This window comes from Lolium perenne, chromosome 6, assembly GCF_019359855.2.
Source record: "Lolium perenne isolate Kyuss_39 chromosome 6, Kyuss_2.0, whole genome shotgun sequence".
Lineage (NCBI taxonomy): Eukaryota > Viridiplantae > Streptophyta > Magnoliopsida > Poales > Poaceae > Lolium > Lolium perenne.
The window spans coordinates 272,822,561-272,834,631 of record NC_067249.2 but is presented as its reverse complement, the minus strand read 5'-3'; positions in this window follow the sequence as shown (position 1 = coordinate 272,834,631).

Genomic DNA, 12,071 nt, shown 5'->3' with positions numbered 1-12,071 from the left:
CGAAATAAGTCTGCATCTTCCCACAACAAGAAGTTTGCATCATCTGACAACAAACAAGGGAGTTTTGGTGACGCCAATCAAATCATGTATCGGTGGTTACGATCGCAAGAAATTGTCTCAGCAACCGAAAACTGTGCGCTATATCCCATGGAAATGGGAAGAAAGCATGAAAAAACTAGTTTTGGTGACGCCACTCAAACCATGTATAGGTGGTCGCGATCGTAGAAATTTTCCTGGGAACAAAAAAATATGCGCTTAGCCCACAAAAATGGGCAGAAAACATGAAAAATGCGAGTTTTTGCGACACCCGTTCAACCATCTATCGGTTGTCACCGTCGCTGGAAATCGCCCCGGGAATATAGAACAATGAGCTATGGCCCACACAAATGGAGGCAGAAAACATGAAAAAACACGAGTTTTCGCGAAGCCTCTCAAACCATGTATCGGTGGTCACGGTTGTTGGAAATCGTCTCGGGAACAGAAAAATGTGCGTTGTAGCTAATGAAAACAGGCAGAAAACATGAAAATACGAGTTTTGGCGACACCACTCAAATCATGTATCGCTGGTTATGATTGCAAGAAATTTTCTCGGGAATAGAAAACTGTGCGCTATAGCCCATTAAAATGGGTAGAAAATATGAAAATCCGAGTTTTCGTGACGCCAATCAAACCATGTGTCGGTGGTCACGATCGTTAAAATTGTCATGGGAACCAAAAAAATGTGTGCTATATCCCATGAAAAAGGGCAGAAAACATGAAAAAGGCGAGTTTTGGCAAAGCCCCTAAATCCATGTATCGATGTTCAGAGTCGCTAGAAATTGTCTCGGGAACCAAAATTTGCCCACGAAAATGGGCAGAACACATGGAAAAAGCAGGTTTTGGCGACACCCGTCTAACCATGTATCGGTGGTCACCGTCGCTGAAAATCATCCTGGGAACCTAAAACTGTGAGCTATGACGCACGAAAATGGAGTTAGAAAACATGAAAAAACTGAGTTTTCGAGAACCTTGTCAAACCATGTATCGGTGGTCACGGTCGCTGGAAATCGTCCCGGGAATCGAAAAATATGCGCCATAGCTCATGAAAATGGACAGAAAACATGAAAAATATGAGTTTTAGCGACACCACTCAAATCATGTATCAATGGTTACAATCGTAAGAAATTGTCTCAGAAACCGAAAATTGTGCGCTATAGCCCACGAAAATGGGTAGAAAACAAGAAAAATATGAGTTTTGGCGACACCACTCAAACCATGTATCGGTGGTCACGATCGCTAGAAATTATCCCAGGAACCAAAAATTATGCGCTACATCCCATGAAAATAGGCAGAAAACATGAAAAATACAAGTTTTGGCGACACCCGTCCAACCATGTATTGGTGGTCACCGTTGCTGGAAATCGTCCCGGGAACTTCAAACTGTGAGCTATGACCCACAAAAATGGAGGCAAAAAACATGAGTTTCGCGAAGCCTCTCAAACCATGTTGGTCATGGTCCCAGGAACCAAAAAATATGCGTTATAGCTTATAAAAATAGGCAGAAAACATGAAAAATACGAGTTTTGGCAACGCCACTCAAATCATGTATTAGTGGCCACGAACGCAAGAAATTGTCTCTGGAACCGAAAACTATGTGCTATAGCCCATCAAAATGGGCAGAAAACATGAAAATACGAGTTTTGGCGATGCCACTCAAACCTTGTATCGGTGTCCACGATCGTTAGAAATTGTGCTGGAAACCGAAAACTATGCGCTATAACCCTCGAAAATGAGCAAAAACATGAAAATATGTGTTTTGGCGACGCTACTCAAATCATGTATCGGTGGTCACGATCGCTAGAAATTGCCATGGGAACCGAAAACTGTGCGCCATAGCCCACGTAAATGGGCAGAAAACATGAAAAAATGAGCTTTGGCAACACCCGTCCAACCATGTATCTATGGTCACCGTCGCTACAATTCGTCCTAGGAACTTAAAACTATGAGCTATGGCCCACAAAAATCTAGGGAGAAAACATGAAAAACACAAGTTTTCGCGAAGCATCTCAAACCATGTATCCGTGGTTACAGTAGCTGGAAATCATCACGAGAACCAAAAATGTACCCTATAGCCACTTAAAATGGAGAGAAAAAATGGGTTTTGGCGATACCCGTCTAACCATGTAACAATGGACCCTGTCGCTGGGAAATGTCACGGTCGCTGGAAATCTAACCGGGTACCGAAAAGTGTGTGATATAGGTCATGAAAATAGGAAGAAAACATGAAAAATACGAGTTTTGGCGACGCCACTCAAACATGTATCGGTGGTTACGATCGCAAGAAATTATCTCGGGAACCGAAAACTGTGTGCTATAGCCCATCAAAATGGGCAGAAAACATGAAAAACACGAGTTTTGGTGACGCCACTCAAACCATGTAAATGTGGTCATGGTCGGTAGAAATTGTCCCGTGAACCAAAAATTGTGCGCTATTGCCCACGTAAATGGGAAGAAAACATGAAAAAGACGAGTTTTAGCGACACCCGTCCAACCATGTATCGGTGGTCATCGTCGCTAGAGATCGTCCCGGGAATTTAAAACTATGATCTATGGCCCACGAAAATAGAGGCAGAAAACATGAACAACACGAGTTTTCGTGAAGCCTCTCAAACCATGTATCGGTGGATACGGTCGCTGGAAATCGTCCCGGGAACCGAAAAATGTACGCTATAGCTAATTAAAATGGGCAGAAAACATGAAAAATACGAGTTTTGGCGACACCACTCAAATCATGTATCGATGGTTACGATCGCAATAAATTGTCTCGGGAACCTAAAATTGTGCGCTATAGCCCATCAAAATGGGCAGAAAACATGAAAACACGAGTTTTGGTGACGCCACTCAAATCTAAAAGAGATAAGAGAGCTCACGGTGTTGTTACCAAAGCTTGGGGAGGTAACATCACTGTGAGCTCTCTTATTTCTTTTAGATTTTGCATAGTATTTTATTTGTCTTGTTTTTAGTCTTTGTTTGCTTGTTTTTAGTTTTTTCTTGTTAGTTCTTTTTCTTTAAAATTGAAAAACACATAAAAAATAGTTTCCTTTTAAAGCAATTATGATTAGGCAACACAAAAGAGCGAAAATGGCAACACAAGGTTGCAGCCATGTTATCCACAATAAGAAACTGAAAAACATCACAAATCCCATTGACTTTTAAGTCTAACTCTCTTCCTATGCATTGGCATTTTATATATGAATAAATAATAGCAACTTAGTGGTAGCCAATGCATATAATGATCAGTAGCTTGCATTTCAATAACATATAACATAAAGAGGGATCTTTTCCCTTCCTCTTTCATAATATTTGCAAGCATAAAAACTAAACTCAACAACATAGTTGTGATTAGAATCATCACATAAAGATAAACCATCTAATGAGATCATGGTATCATCTATTTCCTTTACATCATCATAATCCTCCCATAAGTTAGACAAACTTATATCACATAGAGGATCATCATCAATAGTATAAGAAGGGGTGTTCATAGGAATTTGTCTGTTACCATTGTTGGGAGTTGGACATGGGTTGCTACTCCATTCTTCCTCCACTTGTTCTTCTCCATCCTCTTCTTAGGGTTGCATGGCCATCCCCAAACTTATACTTTTGTCATCTTCTTCCTTGGCACTTTCAACATTGTTTCTTGCATTCAAAACATTAGTACACAAGGGAATATTCAAGCTTTTAACATAGTTGTATATCATATCCTTCATATATTTGTGAGCCTTACAAGAAGGCTCCAAAGCATCTTCCATCATCTAATTTTTTATGGTTTTATTTTTATATGCAAGGTACTGAAAGTAAATTAACATCGCAAACAAGAATAGAAACTTAGTGCTACGCTCCCCAACAACGACGCTAGAAAAGTATCTTGATAACCTCTAAGTGCAGGGGATCACCGTAGTATAATTCAATAATTATTTGAGTGTCGAACCCACAAGGAGCTGAAGGTAAACTATCTATTCTCGAAAGCCCTATAACCCACTTATATAGCCTTCTATGCAAAACTAAGAACTATAGTGTGTGTGGTTGTGTAAGGTGGTTTCTACTAGGAACTAGAAAATTGTAAAGTACTAAAAATAATTATAGGAAGTAAAATTAGTGCAAGTAAAGTAAAGGTTGTGAGGTGAAATGGAGTAAAGTGGAATAACTCAAGGAAGTAATTGTTCAGGCAAATTACTATTTCATTAGTGTGGTTGTCACAATTAGTGAAGAACAAAGGTAGTCTTTTTGTTGTTTCTTCTAGAGAGGATCCATAGATAGGTGCAACCATTGATATGAGCAAATACACCTCTAGTGATTGATCCTAAGGCCATATGTATGAGCAAACAAATGAATTATTAAGACATAAAGTCCAACCACCACTATAAGTTTAAAGGTCTCCGAAGTTATACCCTCCGTTGATTAACCATGAATTAATATGACATGAATATCTAAGAATTGGGACATGGTTTCTGTCAAACTCTATCTGTCCCTCCTCCTATCATCATGCAACGGTGACAACCTCATGTATTACCCAACATATGTGTGCACTCATATTTTAGTACAACAAGATCATCATAGAAGATAACATAAACTTGTATGCAACCAACAACAAACTATATCATAATTTTCATAAACAAGTCACTACTCAAACAAAGACATAGAGACACAATAGATCATGGGAAAATGATAGATCACATCACATATCATGTTTGCCAAGAGATTACAGTAGGGAGATGATGGAGAGGTGCCCCAAGGTGAAGATGGCGACGAAGATCCATGTGGTGGCGGCCACAGGAGGTGGCGTCGGCCCCTGGAGGGGCGGCAACTGTAGGGAGCAGCACCCCCTTGCCCCTTCTTCTTCCTTTGACTTGGTGCTAGTGTGGAGGTGGTTCTCCTCCTCCTTGGCGGCTGCCAAAGAGAGGGATTTTCGTCACAATGGATGGATTCCTCCAAAAATAGGGTTTCCCCTCAATATACAGAGGTGGAGATGCAATTTTGGCCCTAGGATAGATGCCCCTTTGATCCAAGGGCTCTTGGGTACCTATAGGGCCTTCCTAGGAGCCCCCTTTGTCCTTTATGAGTCCATCAAGTTTTGCCTTGGCCGAAATCCCCAAATATGGAAGGAGTTTAACTCAATCACGTCACATATTTTCGGAGTCCCGAAACTGCCTCTGTCCTCCGCAGTAATATGGCTTTGGAGGGGTATCTGGAGTCTGATTGGGCGAATTTTATGTCTAATAGCAAGCGCATAAAATTCCCCATAAATTTGTCAATTGACACCTTTTCATTTGACGCTATCTTCGAGGTCATTCGTGGTGATCTTCGAAAAAGTTACAGTAGGGACATATTCTGGAAAACTCCAGATTTCACCATAATGACCGGTTTCCTTCCATATTTGCCTATTTCAAGATGAACTTTATGATGAAAAAGGTATTGCAATTATCTCTAAATTAACACACTTTGAAGAAGATATTGCTTTTACTTAAGCTTTCATGAACATTGATTTAGATGATTTGGCTAAATTTGATGCTAGCTAGTCTGAGTACTTGTCTAGGAAATTTATTCCCTGTGGCTAATAAAATTGATCCACATGCAATATACATTAAAAATAAAAATTATAAGTTCACCGTTGACTCTGAAATAATAGAAAGGGTTGAAGCATCTAAATTCTATGGGAAAGACGAAGAATTCCCTTTTGAACAGTTAATAAAATTTGATGATCTATCTTGCTTATGTGGGAAAACTGAGGAGGTGCCATGCTCATGGTTTTAAAGATAATGAGTTACTTGCCATATTTTATAGTGGAATAATTGAAAGATCTAGATCTTATCTAGACAGTGTTGCAGGAAATATTTTTAGGCACATGACTATTGAGTAAGCTAAAGAATTATTGAACACGATTACTCAGAATCATCATGATGGCTGATACGTCTCAAACGTATCTATAATTTCTTATGTTCCATGCTAGTTTTATGACAATACTCACATGTTTTATATACACTTTATATCATTTTTATGCATTTTCCGGCACTAACCTATTAACAAGATGCCGAAGCGCCAGTTCTCGTTTCTGCTGTTTTTGGTTTCAGAAATCCTACACAGAAATATTCCTAATTGGACGAAACAAAAGCCCACGGTCTTATTTTCCACGGAGTCTTCCAGAACACCGAAGAGGAGACGAAAAGGGGCCACGAGGCAGCCACACCATAGGGGGGCGTGGCCCCACCCCTGGCCATGCCGCCATATGGGGTGGGCCCCTCGGGTGTCCCCCGACTCTGCCCCTTCCGCCTATATATTCTCCCAGATGCGAAAACCCTAAATATATCGGTCTTCCGCCACGAAAATTTACGTAGCCGCCACCATCACGAAGCCAAGTTCGGGGGACAGAAGTCTCTGTTCCGGCACGCCGCCGGGACGGGGAAGTGCCCCCGGAATCCATCTCCATCGACTCCATCGCCATCTTCATCGCCGTTGCTGTCTCCCATGATGAGGAGGGAGTAGTTCTCCCCCGAGGCTGAGGGCTTTACCGGTAGCTATGTGGTTCATCTCTCTCTCCCATGGTGTGATCTTTATGTGATCATGAGCTTTGTATCACTATTAATCTATGTGCTACTCTAGTGATGTTATTAAAGTAGTCTATTCCTCCTCCATGATGTAAAGTTGACAGTGTGTGCATCATGTAGTACTTGGCGTAGGTTATGATTGTAATCTCTTGTAGATTATGAAGTTAACTATTACTATGATAGTATTGATGTGATCTATTCCCCCTTTCATAGCTATTGTTGACAGTGTGTATGCTATGTTAGTACTCGGTCTAAATTGCAACGGTCTATTATGCACTCTAGAGGTTACTTTAATATGAACTCCGGATTCACTCTCCACGGTGTGATGGTGACAGTGTGCGCATCGTGTGTGATTCATTTATGAAGTTGTGGAGCTTGTTTACTCCGGCTTGAGGTGTGCTTTTGCAGCCCTACACAATGAATGGTGTTTGTTATCCAACAAGAGAGTGTTTGAGAGTAGTATTTATTTATTCAGTTATGTGATCATTGTTGAGAGTGTCCACTAGTGAAAGTATGATCCCTAGGCCTTGTTTCTAAGTATTGAAACACCGTTTCCAACAAGTTCTGCTACATGTTCGCTTGCTGCCATTTTTATTTCAGATTGCAATTACTACTTATAATCATCCATATTACTTGTATTTCACTATCTCTTCGCCGAACTAGTGCACCTATACATCTGACAAGTGTATTAGGTGTGTTGGGGACACAAGAGACTTCTTGTATCTTAATTGCAGGGTTGCTTGAGAGGGATATCTTTGACCTCTACCTCCCCGAGTTCGATAAACCTTGGGTGATTCACTTAAGGGAAAGTTGCTGCTGTTCTACAAACCTCTGCTCTTGGAGGCCCAACACTGTCTACAGGAATAGAAGCGTGCGTAGACATCAAGCTATTTTCTAGCGCCGTTGCCAGGGAGGTAAGGTAAAAGGTATTCACATCCTCCGACTACTAAGCTATTTCCTAGCACTATTGCCGGTGTGTGAGTGCTCGAAGCTATTTCCTTTAGATCCTGCAATTGCATCTTTTTGTTTCTTGTTTTTATTTCACTAGTTAGGCTTAATGGAAAACAACAACAAAATTAGAGATCTTTATGAAATTTATATTGAATTAGGACATGAGGTGTTTGAAGAGAAAATTAAAAAACCTATGGAACTTTATATGCATGCTAATGGCAATGTTATTAGTATGAATGCTTTGAACACCATTGTTGCTAATGCTATGGAAAATTCTAAGCTTGGGGAAGCTGGTTTTGATGAGCATGATATTTTTAGTCCCCCAAGCATGGAGGAGAAAATTTACTTTGATGATACTTTACCTCCTATATATGATGATTACAATGATGACTATCATATTTTCAGTCCACCTACTATTGAGGAGAAAATTAATTATGATTACAATATGCCTCCTATATATGATGATTATGGTGATGAGAATAATAATGATAGCTATTTTATTGAATTTGCTTCCACTACAATTAATAGTAATGACTATGCTTATGTGGAGAGTAATAATTTTATGCATGTAGCTCACGATAAGAATGTTTCATGTGATAGTTATATTGTTGAGTTTGTTCATGATGCTACTGAAAATCTTTATGAGAGAGGACAATATGGTTGTAGGGATTTTCATGTTACTAAAACACCTCTCTTTTTGCTGAAAATCTTGAAGTTGCGCTTGTCTTGTTTTCCTATGCTTATTGCATTATGCTTACATGACTTGTTTAATTACAAGATTCCTTTTCATAGGAAGTGGGTTAGACTTAAAAGTGTTTCTTATTTGCTTTTGATGCTCTCTTTTGCTTCAACTCTTATTTCTTGCGAGAGCATCATTAAAATTACTGAGCCCATCTTAATGGCTATAAAGAAAGCACTTCTTGGGAGATAACCCATGTTTTTATTTTGCTACTGTTTTGTTGTGTCTTGGAAGTTGTTACTACTGTAGCAACCTCTCCTTATCTTTATTTTATTGCATTGTTGTGCCAAGTAAAGTCTTTGATAGAGAGTTGATACTAGATTTGGATTTCTGCGCAGAAACAGATTTTTAGCTGTCACGAATTTGAGCTGTTCTCTCTGTAGGAGAATCTAAAAATTCTGTAAAAATTCATGAGTAATCCTCAGATATGTACGCAACTTTCATTCAATTTGAGCTTCTTCATCTGAGCATGTTAAGTGCCTCGAAAAAATTCGTCTTTACGGACTGTTCTGTTTTGACAGATTCTGCCTTTTATTTCACATTGCCTCTTTTACTGTGTTGAGTGGATTTCTTTGCTCCATTAACTTTCAGTAGCTTTGGGTAATGTCCAGAAGTGTTGGGAATGATTGTGTCCTCTCTGAACATGTGAATTTTTGATTATGCACTAACCCTCTAATGAGATTGTTTTGAGTTTGGTGTGAAGGAAGTTTTCAAGGGTCAAGAGAGGAGGATGATATAATATGATCAAGAAGAGTGAAAAGTCTAAGCTTGGGGATGCCCCCGTGGTTCATCCCTGCATATTTCAAGAAGACTCAAGCATCTAAGCTTGGGGATGCCCAATGTATCCCCTTCTTCATCAACAACTTATCAGGTCACCTCTAGTGAAACTATATTTTTATTCCGTCACATCTTATGTGCTTTACTTGGAGCGTCTGTATGCTTTTATTTTTTGTTTTTGTTTGAATAAATTCGGATCCTAGCATTCCTTGTGTGGGAGAAAGACACGCTCCGCTGTTTCATATGAACACTGGTGTTCTTAGCTTTACTCTTAATGTTCATGGCGAAGGTCGAAAACCGCTTCGTTTATTGCTATTTGGTTGGAAACAGAAAATGCTTCATGTGGTAATTGGTATATTATCTTGAATAATTTGATACTTGGCAATTGTTTTGAGCTCTCAAATAGATCATGTTTAAGCTCTTGCATCATGTAGTTTGAACCTATTAGTGGAGAATTACTGTAGAGCTTGTTGAAATTTGGTTTGCATGATTGGTCTCTCTAAAGTCTAGATATTTTCTGGTAAATGTGTTTGAACAACAAGGAAGACAGTGTAGAGTCTTATAATGCTTGCAATATGTTCTTATGTAAGTTTTGCTGTACCGGTTCATACTTGTGTTTGCTTCAAACAACCTTGCTAGCCAAAGCCTTGTACTGAGAGGGAATGCTTCTCGTGCATCCAAAACCTTGAGCCAAAACTTATGCCATTTGTGTCCACCATAACTACCTACTATGTGGTATTTCTGTGCCATTCCAAAGTAAATTGCTTGCGTGCTACCTTTAAAAATTTCATTCCTTGTCTTTGCAATATATAGCTCATGGGAAAGTAGCTTAAAAACTATTGTGGTAAAGAATATGTCGCTTATGTATCTTATTTCTTATAAGTTGCTTGTTGAGCGGTAACCATGTTTCTGGGGACGCCATCAACTGTACTTTTGTTGAATATCATGTGAGTTGCTATGCATGTTCGTCTTGTCTGAAGTAAGGGTGATTTGCCATGAGTTGAATGGTTTGAGTATGCATATTGCTAGAGAAGAACATTGGGCCGCTAACCAAAGCCATGTATCATGGTGGAAGTTTCAGCTTGGACACTAATCCTCAATCTCTTATGAGAATATTATCTGTTGTTGAATGCTTAAGCATTAAAGAGGAGTCCATTATCTGTTTTCTATGTTGTCCCGGTATGGATGTCCTCAAGTTGAGATCTATCAAAAACGAGAAATCAAATGCGATCTATCTCCTTGGACCTTTATACAGGTGACATAGAGGTACCCCTTTGTGACACTTGGTTGAAACATATGTAATGCAATGATAATCCATGGAAATCCAAGCTAATTAGGACAAGGTGCGAGCACTATTGGTATTCGATGCATGAGGCTTGCAACTTATAGGATGTTTTATGCATAACACATATGAATTATTACTACCGTTGACAAAATTGTTTCCATGTTTTCAAAATAAAAAGCTCTAGCACATGAGTAATCCCTGCTTCCCTCTGCGAAGGGCCTTTCTTTTACTTTATGTTGAGTCAGTTTACCTACTTCTTTCCATCTTAGAAGCAAACACTTGTGTCAACCGTGTGCATTGATTCTTACATACTTGCTTATTTGCACTCATCATATTACTTTGTGTTGACAATTATCCATGAGATATACATGTTGAAGTTGAAAGCAACTGCTGAAACTTATATCTTCCTTTGTGTTGCTTCAAAACCTTCTATTAAGAATTTATTGCTTTATGAGTTAACTCTTATGCAAGACTTATTGATGCTTGTCTTGAAAGTACTATTCATGAAAAGTCTTTGCTATATGATTCAGTTGTTTAGTCATTATCTTTACCATTGCTTTGAATCACTTCATTCATCTCATATGCTTTACAATAGTATTGATCAAGATTATGATAGTAGCATGTCACTTCAGAAATTATCCTTGTTATCGTTTACCTACTCGAGGGCGAGTAGGAACTAAGCTTGGGGATGCTTGATACGTCTCAAACGTATCTATAATTTCTTATGTTCCATGCTAGTTTTATGACAATACTCACATGTTTTATATACACTTTATATCATTTTTATGCATTTTCCGGCACTAACCTATTAACAAGATGCCGAAGCGCCAGTTCCTGTTTTCTGCTGTTTTTGGTTTCAGAAATCCTACACAGGAAATATTCTCGGAATTGGACGAAACAAAAGCCCACGGTCTTATTTTCCACGGAGTCTTCCAGAACACCGAAGAGGAGACGAAGAGGGGCCACGAGGCGGCCACACTATAGGGGGGCGCGACCCCACCCCTGGCCGCGCCGCCATATGGGGTGGGCCCCTCGGGCGTCCCCCGACTCTGCCCCTTCCGCCTATATATTCTCCCAGATGCGAAAACCCTAAATATATCGGTCTTCCGCCACGAAAAGTTACGTAGCTGCCGCCATCGCGAAGCCAAGTTCGGGGGACAGAAGTCTCTGTTCCGGCACGCCGCCGGGACGGGGAAGTGCCCCCGGAATCCATCTCCATCGACTCCATCGCCATCTTCATCGCCGTTGCTGTCTCCCATGATGAGGAGGGGGTAGTTTTCCCCCGAGGCTGAGGGCTTTACCGGTAGCTATGTGGTTCATCTCTCTCTCCCATGGTGTGATCTTTATGTGATCATGAGCTTTGTATCACTATTAATCTATGTGCTACTCTAGTGATGTTATTAAAGTAGTCTATTCCTCCTCCATGATGTAAAGTTGACAGTGTGTGCATCATGTAGTACTTGGCGTAGGTTATGATTGTAATCTCTTGTAGATTATGAAGTTAACTATTACTATGATAGTATTGATGTGATCTATTCCCTCTTTCATAGCTATTGTTGATAGTGTGTATGCTATGTTAGTACTCGGTCTAAATTGCAACGGTCTATTATGCACTCTAGAGGTTACTTTAATATGAACTCCGGATTCACTCTCCACGGTGTGATGGTGACAGTGTGCGCATCGTGTGTGATTCATTTATGAAGTTGTGGAGCTTGTTTACTCCGGCTTGAGGTGT